Source organism: Phalacrocorax aristotelis, chromosome 4, assembly GCF_949628215.1.
Source record: "Phalacrocorax aristotelis chromosome 4, bGulAri2.1, whole genome shotgun sequence".
NCBI lineage: Eukaryota > Metazoa > Chordata > Aves > Suliformes > Phalacrocoracidae > Phalacrocorax > Phalacrocorax aristotelis.
Genome location: NC_134279.1, coordinates 17,245,138 through 17,260,189, shown reverse-complemented (window position 1 = coordinate 17,260,189; position 15,052 = coordinate 17,245,138).

Here is a 15,052-nt window from a genome sequence, read left to right as displayed (position 1 = left end):
TTCTCAATCCACCTGGGCTGAGGTGTATCGGGACCCTGCATGTCAGGGAGGAAACAGCAGCTCCTTTGTCCCCTGCAGACACGCCTCTGGGGCAGCATGGCTAGGAAAATCTCACCCTTTCCACTCCCACTGTACACGTACTGTCACCTTGTGATAGCATCATGTGGCTGGTGGGATGCAGGCAAGCTGTCCATGAAATGACACAATAGATCTTCAGAAGAAGGACCCTAAAGCTGCCTATGATTAGGGCAAGCGGGATCTGCAGGCAGCTGAACATCTTTGGTCCCTGTGCAGGGGAGCTCATACATTTTGCATTACACTTGCATACTGAAAATGACTGACATCTTGTCAAAACTGGTTTTGTCTGCATTTGATGCATTTGTATGGCCACTCATAGGTTACATGTCTATGTCATTTAGGGATCTTTCATAGCCTGTTTGTCGTATAAGCACCAAGTAAAACATGCATGTATTTTAAGTAAACTGGAAGACTAATTTGCTTTTGTGAAGAAAATTCAGTTATTTTTACAGTCCACACTTTTCCCAGTTAACCTTATTAGTTAGTAGGATCAATATGTACATGTTTGCTTCCAGTCATTACCCATTACTTTGGACCACGGAACATTTGCTTGCTATGGGGTACCAGCAAGGAAACAGAAATTAACTGAGACAGTTGCTGCTTTCCCTTGAAAGCTAAAGAATAGGTTTATGCTCTTTTGATAAACTTATAGGCTTAAATCAATTTAGTGCATTTAATAGGAACCCCTGATAACATGAAGGCACCTCAAAGCCTTCACTGTGAAGTTCCCGTTAGTTAAAAACTGCAGACAATGAAGATAAATAAAATTGCAATTCAACACGTGTAATAGAAAGCATAGAGGATGAAATCTGCCTAGAATCAAAGACTAAGTTGAATGATCGTTTTCTAATCAATAATCATTATAATTCTTCTGACATCTGCAGAATGCTTTGCAAACTTTAGCTCTCCTGTGAGTTAGGCAAGTGGTGGTATCCCCATTTTACAGACCTTGACTATAACCCATGTTAAACTTGAACCTGCTCTTTGCCTCAGAGGTTCTTTGCCTTTTTCCATCTAACATGTTTAATATCAGATCTAATGAAAGCAGAAAGGGTGGCAAAGGCAAGGCATTGCTCTGCTTTGCAGAACCTGTTAAAGAAATGGAGCCATAGTCTGTGATACAACTTCATGGTCTTTTACAGGCTTGAAGCAGTGCCACATTTGGCCTGATAAGATCCATTGTCAGAGATATGTCTTGACCAAGATCTTGGTGCCTACAGCAGGATTTAGTGGATTATGAATCCTTCTGTCCAAAAAACCCCCTTATTTTCAATGTTCTCTTGGAATTCCACACTTTCTCAGGGAGTGTCTCACATGCTGAAGGGATGGGCACCTCACAAAGAAACCAGCTGTCTGTTTCATTTTAAATTGCTGCTGGTGCTCTCTCTATCCTTTTTAGAGAGTCGCGCAGCTAGTGGGACCTGTGGGTTCAGCTCCTTTCAGCAGGAGTACATGCTTCAGTCTGAGTCAAGCAGGCAGGACCACAGAAGATTTTGGATGACTCACTGGGGCCTCCTCTCTTGTAAAACAATGATTTCCAGTGTAATCCAGCTGGATAGCACAAAGGCAGACAGGAATCAATACTACATGACAAAGGCATTAGTGGTGAAGACCTGAGATCTAATCCATGATTTTAAATTGTATATAGTCCTTCAAACAATGTGAAATGTAGAAAAAAGTTACCTGTACGTACCAGAGTGCAAGTGTCCACTGATCTGTGGTTTTCAGGTGAATGGAAGTGACTCCTTAAAGCCTCACCTGAGATGACTGAGACCTTGGGGAAGAGTGGCTCTCCCCTCACATCTCAGTTTCTTTTCTGTCACTACCCAAAGTGACACCTGTTTTGTGTCCTACCTGGAGCATCTCAAGGGCCCAAGCACTTAACGTGGGGCTACATTTCACTTAGTTTCTTCTTTTTGTATTTATTTGTTAACTGTGAACCTGTTACAGGACCTTTAGGGTCCTGTAGGAGCCCGAAGTTGAACTCACACCTCTAACATCCAGGATGAGTAGCCTGATATTCAGAAATACTAGCTGTTCATTTACTCTGCAATACTCTATATAATTTCTCTACTTTATTTGTATGCCTGTTTATTACGATGTCTACTTTCATGGAAACAATTTTCCCCTCTTTCCTTTGATTTGCCTACTGGCTGTTTCTGTCTCAATCTTTCTAACAGTTGGCCAAATACTGCCTGCTTGTACAAAGTCCTTTTATTCAGTACCCAATTCCGGCAGAATCAGGAAATTTACCCAATACTCTATAATACTAAATACGTGCCTTGTTCCTTGCATATGAAATTGGACTAGAGCAGTTTGCTACTTCACAGAAATTTTGTGAAGGTTAATCAATAAATATTCTGAAAATCTCAAAGTTAATGGGATAATACTAAATAAGAAACACTGAAATGGAAAAAAAACTAATACACCAGTCTGAAGGCTGGAACAAATCCAGGGAGAGGAGTGCTGTGACAAGGCTTCAGCTCAGAGCAGAAGGGCGATAGGGAGGAATACAGAGCTGTATTTAAACATTTTTGGAAGGGTATCTTGTCCCATGAATTGACAAAACTGTTGCCATGTGAAAATGGGCAGGAGCTATATTTACTAGGTTTTCCTTTTCGTCAGCTGCAGAAGGGATGAGTTAGGTAAGCTTTATACAGTGATTTACAGCTTCTGCTTAATTTTGTTTTTCATAGATGATGGGGAGGAAGGAGGGAGGGCTGAAAGGGAGGGCAGTGATCTAAAATACAAACAACCAGAACAATTACATAGCATTATAAGGTTAACCTAGTTCTGCTTTCAGACAGGAGGGAGGCAACAGAACTTATTTATTGCCTTAGATTGCCTCTGTCTACAAATCTCAAGAACACTTAACTACACCCTGTCTTCTGGGCAAAAAGTAACTGGCATTAAGTACATAAGTATAAAGCTTAAGTATTTCTTGTGTTAAGGTAAGCCCAGAAACCACCCACTGGTGGGGGTTAATCGCTACTGTGCATTAGGAAGAGGACTTGTTCCTGTAAAACCATAAGGTCTTGCTTTTCAGGGGCTGGGGGCGGTAGGGTGTTGGTTTTATTTTTTTTTGTTTTACTTTTTACAGTAAGCACTTTTTGCACGCTCTAACCTGGGAGGAAGCATGTCTAAATAGTGAGAGTAAACAGGTACATCTGCCATGCCAACAAAGAAGACATGGGTGTTTCTTGAAGCTGCTGCTGAAATTTTGTTTTAAATTCTCTGAAAGAAGATGCTTTAGCTTACTGTGTCCAAGTAAATTAATATTTTTATGGCCACCTTTCCCTCATGCCAGTAGAAATACAAATATATATAAATGATGCTGGCTTGAGTCGAAAGGCATGGTTGCTAGGTAGCCACTGTCATGATAGTGAAGGTACCAGTGGAGCAGAGAGAGGTGAGTCCCTCATAATTGCAGAGATACATTTTTCATTCTCCTTGAAAATAAGCCTTTTTTTTTTTTTCATACAGATGACGAGATCACCAGCTCAGCAGGAAAAAGTCTGCAGAAAAACATAAGAATGAGGCTTTATTGTGTCTCCCCATAGAGACACAAAGATTTTGAGATGCTTCCTAGATGTGGGTGGGGAAATGGGGGAAGGAACCCCTGCACTTTAATTATGGGAGGATGGTTAGATGTAATGACAATGGGTGGCAAACAAGCACTGCTCCTAACTGTCAGTGCTGCATGATTACCAGTATTAACTGACAGAGCAAGAATAAAAAATCACCAAAGCACAAATCTGATGGATCTTGTTTCAAGAGCTATGGGAGCAGCTACACTCTGTGGCCCTCATGTAAATCCTGGCTTTTGAGGTTCTCCTTTGCTCCCCTGGACAGCGATGGTGTTAAAAAACAGTGAGGTACCTCACTGTGAAAAGAAACACTGCTAATCAAGTCACACTTTAACTTGAGGCCTTTCTGGGCTCTTTGGTGTAAATGGGTAGTGGTCAAACCAAAAGTGGGCTGGAAATCCCTTCTCTTTTTGAAAATCACATTAAGCCCACAGGGCTAGGAATATGCGAAATCATTGCAAGTGATTTACTCTGGTCGTGCTAAAGTCCTTTTTGGGGCAGGGGGTAAGTATGCTGGGGCTCTGCTGAGCTACAGAACTCATCCTCTGGACAGGAGAAGTATTCAGCTCATTGCACTGAAAGGGAAATGAGATAGAGGGAAGATTAATTGGTTAATAGGTGGGCAGAAAGTTTGCAACTATACCAGGAACTGAAACCAACCCCGGACTGGATCTTCTAGAACAAGGAATCATTTCTCTCTATTTACAGTTTGTGAGCATGTCACATTTTATGATATGTTCTTAAGAGACAGCTGCTTTTTTAAACATTTACCAACTGAAACAATAAACCATAATTGCTCTGGTAAGGAACTCCTTACTTTGCAATTTGCTTCAAAAAAAATCCTGCCCTATCTCCTGGGGTGTGAAAGATTCAGTCAGATTTCATCTGCAGGAAAGATAAAAGCAATATACGGATAGCAAGTACAAGGAGTCAGGGATGCCTTTGCAGAATGTTTTGCAGTGACATGCTGCAAGTGTTATGGTGTAGTCCAAGGGCAAGATGTTGATTACTCAACAGTATGGAGCTATCAAATATTTTCTCTTTGCAACTGAAGACTTACTACAGATCCAAAACTATTACAGTATATACAAGGTGGTTTCTCAGGCTTTAAAGTCTGTGGGGAAAAAAGAAGTGCCATATTTTAAACAGCGGAAGTTGTACACTCTAGGTTTGGGACCTTGTGAGGAACTCTAGATAAGCAGTCTGAGAAACTGAAACTTGCTATTCATCATCCTCCAAACTTCAGCAGATTATATAGCAAAGACTGAAGGTTTTGCAGGAGGGAGACTTGAATCTTGGGATTCAACAGGACTTTCAAAGCTTCCCCTGTAACACATAATTTTTTTTTTTTTAATGTTATCCTGGCAATATGTGCCTCAGTCCTGACCTGAAAAGACAACTCTTGTGGCATTGAAGCTGTTAAGTCCACTCAGCCCATGGTTTTCTGAGAAGACAGCAAACAAGCCTGACAATTACGTCTGGGTCAGCTCTAAGACTGCAAACCATCCAGTCCCAAATGTTTAGCTGAACTGTTGTTGGGCAGCTGGTGAGGCGGCGGGTGAGGAGGAGTGTGGGTGGGCTGGTGGGGCAGGGCAGGGTGGTGTGAGCAGTGAGAGGGCCACCCCAGGCAGGCTGCCACCGGGAGGTGCTGGTAACAGAACCATCTCTACAGAGAGCTGCTGAGGGAAAGTGGACACTGGAGTAGACGCTGAAGGACAATGGTAGGATACCCAGAAGCAGAGCTGGATTTGAGTCTTGAAAGCAAATGAGTTTTGACAGGGCTTTTTCAGGCTCGTTAGGCAGTGGTGTCTCCATCCCACCAGTGTTACAGCAAGCAGGCTGCTGGGCGGAGCACCTGGAGGGAAGAAAAAGCAAAAATGCCAGGTTTTCATTTTGGGCACAATGTGAGAAACCTCAAGGACTTGCACAACTCTGCTGGGTAGGGATAACCATTTCTTGTCCGCCATGGTACTCCATCCATGGTGTGATTGATCTGTGTTTTTCTTGCTGTAAAGAAAAAAAGTAGACAAAAAGCAAGATAAGAAAGCGTGTTTGCATGGACCAGAGGACAGGGCTTTTTCAGAAGGCCGGATGCCTGGGGAGCCCAAAGGAATATGTACAGTCAAGGTGAAGGCTCAGTTGCAGGTGCGTACAAACCTGGTTGAAGCAGGCAAGTGCAAGGTTTTAAAGCTGGCAGAGTGTACAGGCTAACAGTGGGAGATTTACTCAGTAGACACTCAGGAACAGCTGGAGAGGCCTGCACTGCATTTCAGGTAGCCTTAGTTTCTGGTCAGCTTGTAAGACTCCCTGGTTGATTGGCATGTAGGGAGTTAATGAAGTTACCGTTCAGTTAGCTTAGTGGCTTTATCAGCTTCGTGTCAATCTTAAGACAATGGTTAACTGCTTATCTCACTAGAAGTGTGAGGTGTGGCCTCATGAGCAGTTATTTTCACTGGAAATAGTACCTAGAGCAAATACATTGATTATGCAGCTCCAGCAGATGATTCAGCAAATATGGGTAATCCTCTTGCTCTGGTGATGGCATGAACGAGAGGAGAGCTCACAGCTCTCCAAGTTGTGTGCCAAGTGGTGTGCTGGTCAGATGTATGACTTAATGACAAGGCAACCTGGTTTATCAATGTTGTCGATCTCTAGCACAGCATTAAAACAGTAATTCAGAGAACACTTTAGTTTTCTAAGCACTGTAACACACTCATAAAATAATGCTCACAACATGACTAAAAGCTAAATAGGCCCTATCCATATTTTATGGCCGGTGGATATAAGCAGGAGAGGAAGAGAGAGAGACACCATGCAACACCTTGGGGGGCAAAGCCAAGACCAGGAAATAGGAGATCTTCAGTCCCACCCACCTCAGTGCTCACCATCTCAGGACTGCTCTGCCAGCACAGGACTGCTATTTGCCTCTTGATGGTAGGCCTCAGATAAAAGAAATAAGATAAAAATGGCACCAACAGTGTCAGCGACCCTTTGGTATGATGCTTGGTGTGGGTGCCAGGGTATCTTCCCTCCTCTCTGAACCAAGGATGCTGCTTTCGTCGTGGCGCTTGTTTCTAATACGGTGGTACCCCCATGTCCTGACAGTGGCACAGGTGGAAATTAATATTTCTGACATTGCAAAAGCTGACTGAAAGATGTTGCAGCAGTCTCCCAGGTTTTTCCCTCATTCTGACATTTCTAATAGATCCGTCTCATTTCCAGGGCTCTGTGAAGTATAATATCAGCATCTGAGGAAAATGCAAGCAGATGCTGATAACAGAAGATCATACATGTGGTGATGTGGTCTTCTCACGGGTAGGAAAAGATGCAATTTCCTATGGGATCTCCTCCTGCACATCAGTGCTGAGCGCTTCCAGACAGAGATGCCCCAGCTGCAGAAGCACAGCCATCATCTGCACTCTGCTAGAGTTGCTGGTTGTCCCATGTCCCACCTCAACGGGAAGCAATTGATTACACTGTGACATCTGGTAAACTCTCTCCACCTAAATGTGTATTTTGAAGAAAGTATCCTTCTGATCAAACAGTGCCTCCTCAGGTTACTGTTGATCTGAATGAGTTTTCTCTGAACGAGCCTGACACAGAACCATCAAATATTTCTCAAACTGCTTGGACAAAGTGGAAAAGCATCATGCAGTTTGACAGCAGCCTCAGTGACAAACAGCACATTTTATAGGGACTTGTTAACGACACTGTCTTTGCTGAGTAGTTTTACAAGTGACCAATGCTTGTCAGGCTCCCAGCAGGGTCATTTTAGCTGAGATATGGAGATTTCTACTTAAGAAACAAAATATATTATAGATATCTTGCATGTTTAATCTTCAGAAACAATTATAAAATGTAACAGCAACATTTCTCTGGGCTCCCTAATGGATGGCTAAATAAAGCTGAGTAAATTCTGTGAGTCTGGATAAGAAAGACTATAGGAAAAAAGTGCTGCTAGTTAAGATAAAAAATCAGTCCACAATCATCAAGACATTAATGATTACTAAGCCTAAAATCTGAAATCAATGCAAAGTCTCTTTTAGGAGTGTCTCTAGCTACTTGAAATATAAATTTTTTTATTTACCTGCTTCCATCACTGCCTTTCACAACACTGGGAAATGTACTAACACAGCAAAACTTCCAACCAAAATAAGAGGTCTGTGAATACCAGGGACAGACCTTTCTCAGTAGCTAGATGCAGAGCATGAAACTCACCTCACAGCAGGTAACAGTGATTATTAACCTCACCATACTTAGGATTGATAAATACATCTTTGTGCTTTGATTTAGCTTTTAACAGATATAGTTATTCACATGAAAAATAATAGCAACAAAAGACAGCTAGTAACTATTACCAAAACGTGAAATATTTGTATTTAGTTAGGAAGAGAGGAGAAGATTCGCAATGATATTTGTGTATAATTCTGGCAATTAGACACTGTGTCACTAATTATCTACCTTGATAACATTTTGGAATAATTTTCAAGTCTCTTCCCCATCTCACATCTTAATTAGCTCCTACTTCCTTGTCATTGACTCAAACTGTAAGAATCAACGTAAGCCGGGATAGCCAAATTTCAGACTGCTTCCTCCAGCAGCTTGTCATAAAGACCTGTAATAATGTCACATTTTACTGTATGTATCAACATTATGCAGATGTTAACCATCAGGTACTAGCCATCTCTCCACACGGCCAAGTATCTTGCCACTAGTTCTAGGCAATATTTATAAAATATTTTTATTTCTGCTATCACAACATAATAAAGGGTTATGAGTACAGGCTTCCAAAATTAAATCCTTCCAACATGAAACTTCTTGATAGACAATCCTGGGTGCTAAAAAGTAATGAAATTTGAGATTAACAAACCTTCCACAAATGGTGAGCAAGGATGGTCATAATCCTGCAATGATAAAGGTTGTTTATTTTCTTATAGGAAACACACATGCCTCGCTTTTAAAATGAGGCAGACAGTAGTGACCTGTGGTGACAAAATACACAGAACTTTGAGGGGATGCCTGCCAAGTACATTTTTTTTTCCCCAATTGGTGCATCCTTTTGAAATAAATGGTAGTTAAAAAAATCACAGGTTTGAGGAAATGAGATGCTGGGAGATTCTTAAATTACAATTAAAAAAAAAAAAACAAACCCAAAAAACTTGCCTCAGCAGCTGAAGGGCAGGGGAACTGCCTGCCCCCAGAATACTGATTTAACATTACTATGAGTAAACTGTGAAGGTCACTGGTGCAAGACAAGGCACTGAGTGAATGGAGGAGGCAAGTTTTGCCTCCCAGTAATAAGGAAACCCAAATCAGACGGTAAGTGATTATGAAAGTGTTTCATACGATCTAGAATCAGAACACATAATAAACAAAATGTGCAAGAACGCTTCTGTACTTTTGGTATTAGTTGTATACTCTTAGATACGAATGTGAAAATGAGTCATCATACTTGAACATGTTTCCCCCTCTTAAAGCAATTTACATACATTGATATAAGATGCCTATTTTTAATAGCAGAAATGCATATAGATTCTCTTTTCTATAGGTGGCAATTCCACCGTGTGAGCTGACGGTGCAGGTGGCTGTGCCGGGCCTTCCCCAGGGGGTGTGGCTGCAGGGAGCTTCACCCTGACTTCTCCATGCCCTTCCTTGTAGCATCTTCCTGATGCAGCACCATGGTGACGATGTTTATTCTTAGATGTGTTTAAGTTGTCGTAGCTTCACACTGTGAGATTTAGTGATATGGTCCTCTTTGCAAAGGTGCTCAGCAGTAGCCCAGCTCAGTGATGCTGTTTTCCCTCTGTAGTAACTTCAGCAGAATGGAAGTGCCTTAAGTGTGAATGCTGCACGGTGCACAAGTCAAACGGCAATGCTCTTCCTGAAGTGAGCTGTCATTACAAGCTCCTTTTTTAACTTGAAACTTTGTAAGGAGACAGATGGAGGTTGCCTGGGAGGTTCTGTCACATTTTGGACAATATGTACATGCATACAGAAAGCCAGTTCCCAGTCACACTTAGTTTCCCGTGACTTTGATAGTAGTTCCAGTTCTGAACCGCTGCGACTGAAATCAGATCCTGGCACCTAACGTGCATTGCACCAATGTTTGGAAGCCTGCCTTTGGTTTCAGTGTGGCTTTTACCATTTTATCCATTTCTTTGACTTCCCCTGATATCCTACAGAGACTGATGCATCGCAGGGGGTGTAACAGACAATTGCTGAATGCCTTTAGTAGGGCAAGGCAATCCACTCTGCTGTACCAAGGTCACTGGCAAACCCCTCGTGAGAAGGTGCATAGGACATCCTGTGCCTGTGGGGCTCAGGTACACGTGAGAACCTGGGTTTCCACAAGAGTTCAGCACTGACAGCCAGATTTTCAAATGAGTTCAGCTGCTTGCAACTTTTTTTCTGCAACCTAAAAAAAAAACCCCAGGATCTGACTAAAACCACAATGGGAACTACATGTTGAGGGCTTTAGAGAGAATTGCCCACTTAGTGCCTCAGCAAGAGGTAAGCTCATCTGAAAATTCAACTCCAGATGTGGGGTTGAATACTTGAAAATTTAACCCGGATCTCCTTTGAAAATCTGGTTCTGTGTTAGAACATCTGTCACTGAAGTGGTAATCAGACTATTATCCATGTACAATTTTACCATTTACATATTTTAATGACTCTTGACTCTTTCAAGCAACTTTGAGAACATATTTTCTTCAAGTGCGATGGGTACATTTTCAAAAGCAAACCCAGCTCCAATGCTAAAACCTCTGTCTGTCCTGTAGACCACTGCAAACTGACCAGGTGCTGTTACCTGGGGCCCCGTCTTTGTTTGTGGATGGGGATCGCAGAGGTGGGAGGGAGCCATGAAGGATGTCTATGGCTGCACCTGGCAGGGAAATGCCCGGGCTCCTGGCCAGCTGACTTGCCCACCCCATGGAGACCAGGGGCAGGGTTGCTGCCAGACCCCCAGGGGCCATACCTGGTTTCTCTACGTTCCCTCGTGGGAAGAGGCTGATGCCCACTTGGGACAGGGAGGAGGCTACCTATCTCTTGAGTGACTGCGGAGGGAGCAGGGGAGATTAGCCTCACTTACTTGTCAGGTGTTCATGAATCCCTCCTATCCCCATGTGCGTCATCTGGCAGAATATCAGGCAACAAAGAGAATAAACTAGTTCCTGGAAACTCCTCCCTGTACATTTTCTCTGGATGGGGCCTTATATGCTAGGGGCAGGCTGAGCCTTGCACTGGTAATAAATGAGGGAAATCATCGCAATGCCTTCCTGAGATATTTGCTGCACACAACAGACAGGATTGTCTTTTTTGTTATATTCTGCAAACTGCTGACAAATCCAAAGGCATTTTGCTGCATGAGGAGGATTTTCATACACATGTTTATTTGTATAGTTGATGGTCTCCTTTATTTACATACAAAAAAATTTGCATATAAAGTCATTAATTAAACGCATACCTTTATCCAAAATTGGCATGCAAGTTGTAGTGTAGCAGGGGGTATGGGAGTAGAACATAACTTTTATTATGGGCCAGATCAGACATAGGGATGCCCAATTCTCAGAGGCCAGCTTGTGCTAGCTGAGCTGACAGTTCAGAGAGTCTTTTTATTTATAAACTGAAAAGAATATTATACCTGGAAGTAAATGAAATAGAAACATTAGGCAGTCTAATGCCATATTTTACAATCACTTTTAACCACACTTTAGAGGAAATAATACATCTTGCTTCTGCTTAGCTATAAAATAAAAACTAAATGTGAACACATGCCTTTTCTATAAGCTTCCTATTACCCTACTTAGTCACTGTATTAACGCTTCTTTAAGCATGCCATTTCATTAATTTTATTGCTTCTTTCACAGTTTATGCTCAAACCAACACCAAAGTTCACATAAATGTTACTTTGTCTCATGTGTTCACATACATTTACCTGCATTTGACCCTGACCTGCCAACCAGGTACACAAATCTCCATCTTAGCACTCGGGTAAAGCCCTATTGCCACCAGTGGTGCACTGTGCTGAGACATCAACATCTCCTTGTGCAAATGGGTCTCCAGGTTGAGCATAGGTGAGAGGTGGCATCTCTTACTGTCGGTCCCACTGTTGTCTTCTGTTGCTCTAACCTAGCCATGCACCATGCCTTGCTCCAGCTTCTGTTTCCTTGGTTTAAGGAAAGTCTACGCCATGGGTCCCTTCTGAGCCAAGAGCCCTCCTCAATCCAGAAGTTTCCCAGAAAACTTCTGTTTTCTCTGGTCAGCAGCTGTGTAATCACCCTGGAGAGGCACAGGGCTGCAGCCCATGTCCCCCATGGCGTGCTGCACCCCTTGACTCCAACTCAGCACTGTCTTCAAGCACTGACTGCAACTTCTGCTACAGCATCACCTTACTCCCACTTGCCCAGAGCTTAGCCCCTGCCTGCCGAGGTATTCTGAAAAATACCCCAAGAGAGCAGGGTTATTTAAATATGACCTGTGTCTTCAGCATTTCTTGGTGGCTAAATGAGCAATGACACCCGTCCTTATCTGGCTTCTGTAAACCACATTTGTAGGCGCTGCAGACCTATTTGGGCATTTGGGATTGTGGTAGATGTCAAGGGACCTAACACCAGCATTGTGTTAGAGCACCAAATATCCTCCATGACTTTAGCCTGAAACCTTTGTTTACCCCTGTGCACTACAGCACATTTAAAACTGGCCTGTGAATGTGCTAGAACTTGCTATAAACGTGTTTATCAGTATGCTTATTCAGCTTTGAATTAAAGAAAAAAAAGATAAAAATAACAGTATGCTTGTGTAGTACAACAGAAGACAATGGAAGATGATAATTGAAATGCAGCTCTGTATAGGGAGTAAGAAAGCAAAAGGCATTTATAGACAGTCTTCAAAGTGTGTTAATAGCGAGCAGCTCATTAATTTCAAGTTATCACAGGTCCAAATAGCTTAAAGCTAATATTCGTATTTGTACAGCTTTCTCTGAAGTGGCTAGCTATTATTAGCAAACAAACCAACCCTGATATTAGTCACAGAATCAGTGTATGGCTACTTTAGAAACAAAAGCCTGCCAGGTACATTGCCTGGAATAATAAGGACTTGTGCGATTTCTCTTTTGAGGAAGGGAGCCCTACCATTCACATTTTGTTTTAGTGTGACACAACCTGCCACTTTGCCTGCTGTTTCCACCTAAGCAGCAGTTACCTTGTGGTTTGAATAACGTAACTTGCTCAGTTATGCTGAAGTGTGTCAGAAAATATTGGAAAAACTGATGCCTTTTGATAGCATTTTGTAGAGGGACCTGGCTGACACAGATACAGAGGCTGAAGCAATATTTTGAAGTTAATGAGACAACACAAAAGAAAAGAGTTACACTTCAGTTGCATTCTACAGGAGGAAACACACAGTTTTCCAGGTGGTTTGAAGGGTCCCCAGAGCCAGTCTAATATAAGATTTGCACAAATTATAACATTTCTATAAACTTCAACCCCTAGTTATTGATGAGGATTTCAGACTTCAGAAAACAAATCAACACAAAGCCCTTAAGAAAGCCATTAGCATGCCACTGATTTTAAAGTAGTGCAGATTAGCATAGAGGTTTTGGACTGAAAACCTGGTGGGTGTAAAAATGTGAGGCAGGATTCACAATTCACCAAAACCTTGACATTTCAGTACACGTGGATACAGCGGTAATAGATGCAGTAAAATCAGACTAGAGAGAGAAGGATGAGGCATAAGAATGATGTGACCACCAAAGTGTTACAAGCAAGACTCCATGCTGGCAGACACGTATTGCTTGAAAGAAAAATATCCATACTTCTTCTGGATGCAAATTCAGAGAAAATTAAGATAGAAGCTGAAGTTGCAAAAACTAAGAAACTGCTTTTTAAGGAAAAAAAACAGCCAAAGAAGAGTGTATACCCAAGAGGAGAATAAGAACAGAAGCAGACTGCTTGTAAGGGAAGATAGAGCTGATACTGGAGTTGACTGACAACTCTTCAGTCAACCATTTTTGAAAAAAAAAACCCTGTATTTTTCTAATTATGTTATATATTACCCCGTGCACATTTTCCTAGAAAAGTTTATTTTAATAGCACTTCCTTAATTAAAAACATGCTCTGTCTTCTCCCAGCCAAAATTAAATAAATTTTTTAGCAACTAATTATTCCTTTGAGGTGGAGTGAGTAGGAATGGGGAAAGTCCATGAGGAGCATGGCATGAGAGAAAATACCTCTGCTGAAATTTTTTTCCTACATTGTTGATTCTCCCTGGTAAAAAAAAAAAGTTTAAGGGAAATATTTTCCTCACTGATGAAAGCAAAAGCTATTTTGAAATTTTTAGCTGCTTTAGGATTTAAGGAAAGCTTTTAAGCAAAAAAATAATTTTTGAAGCTCTTCAAAGACAGCATTTGTTGTGTGTCAATCACACAGGTGAAGAAAGACATGCTTCCAGAGTTACATATTTTCCCTGCTACATACATGTGACTTTCAGTATTATGTGCAGAGTGGGTATGAACCATTTTATATCCATTTTTTAAAAGTCTAAGTAGACAGACTAGAGGAAAAGCAGAGGGGAATCCAACTCGAGTTATTTACATTTGTCATTCTCACTTAGGTCCATAAGCCAGTCTTGATGCGTATATCCTATTGCTAAAGCCATGTAATGGCAAAATAATTTCTGTTTGACTGGTGATGGAGAACATTACAATAACTTATTTATCTGCTCTGCACACAGTGGGAAGCAAAGCGTCACTATCTGAAGCCATAAATGGTTCTCAGACTTCAGCAAATTTGGCACTCTGTTACAGTGCTTCAGTGACTCTTGCTGCTCAAGAGCTACACAAATAGCCCAAATGCAAACACGTTACCTAATCAGGTATCTGTGTGCTCAGAGATATCACAGCCTACAAACATATACTTTGATAAAGGAGAGTTCATGGTCCAGCTTTTCATTCTTATAGAAATGCATTAAATAAAGTTGAAAATGAAGAAATAAACACTTGACCATGCAGCATGTCAGCAAATTGCTGCAAATAAATGTGGCCTTGAATACACAAAGATGTGTGGACATTCATTTCTTCCAAAATATGTCTCTGCCCCTGCTTTAAAAGAGGAATAACCCAAAGAGGGCAAGAAAAAGATACCCAAAGACACAGAAACAACTTTTTATACCAGTAAAAAGCACAGCAGGAATGATGAATCTATGTATATTCTGGAGGAAAAAAACAACCAAACAAAGAAAGGACTCCAGAGGGGTGAATGGAAATTTTACTGGGAGATCTGGTACTGTGAGCCACAGAGCAACCCCTGCTATTTTTTCACAGCTCTGTTTATTACACTTTCTGATAAATTAGTGGTAAGCCTGTCTTTATTAATCTTTTCCTATCTTCA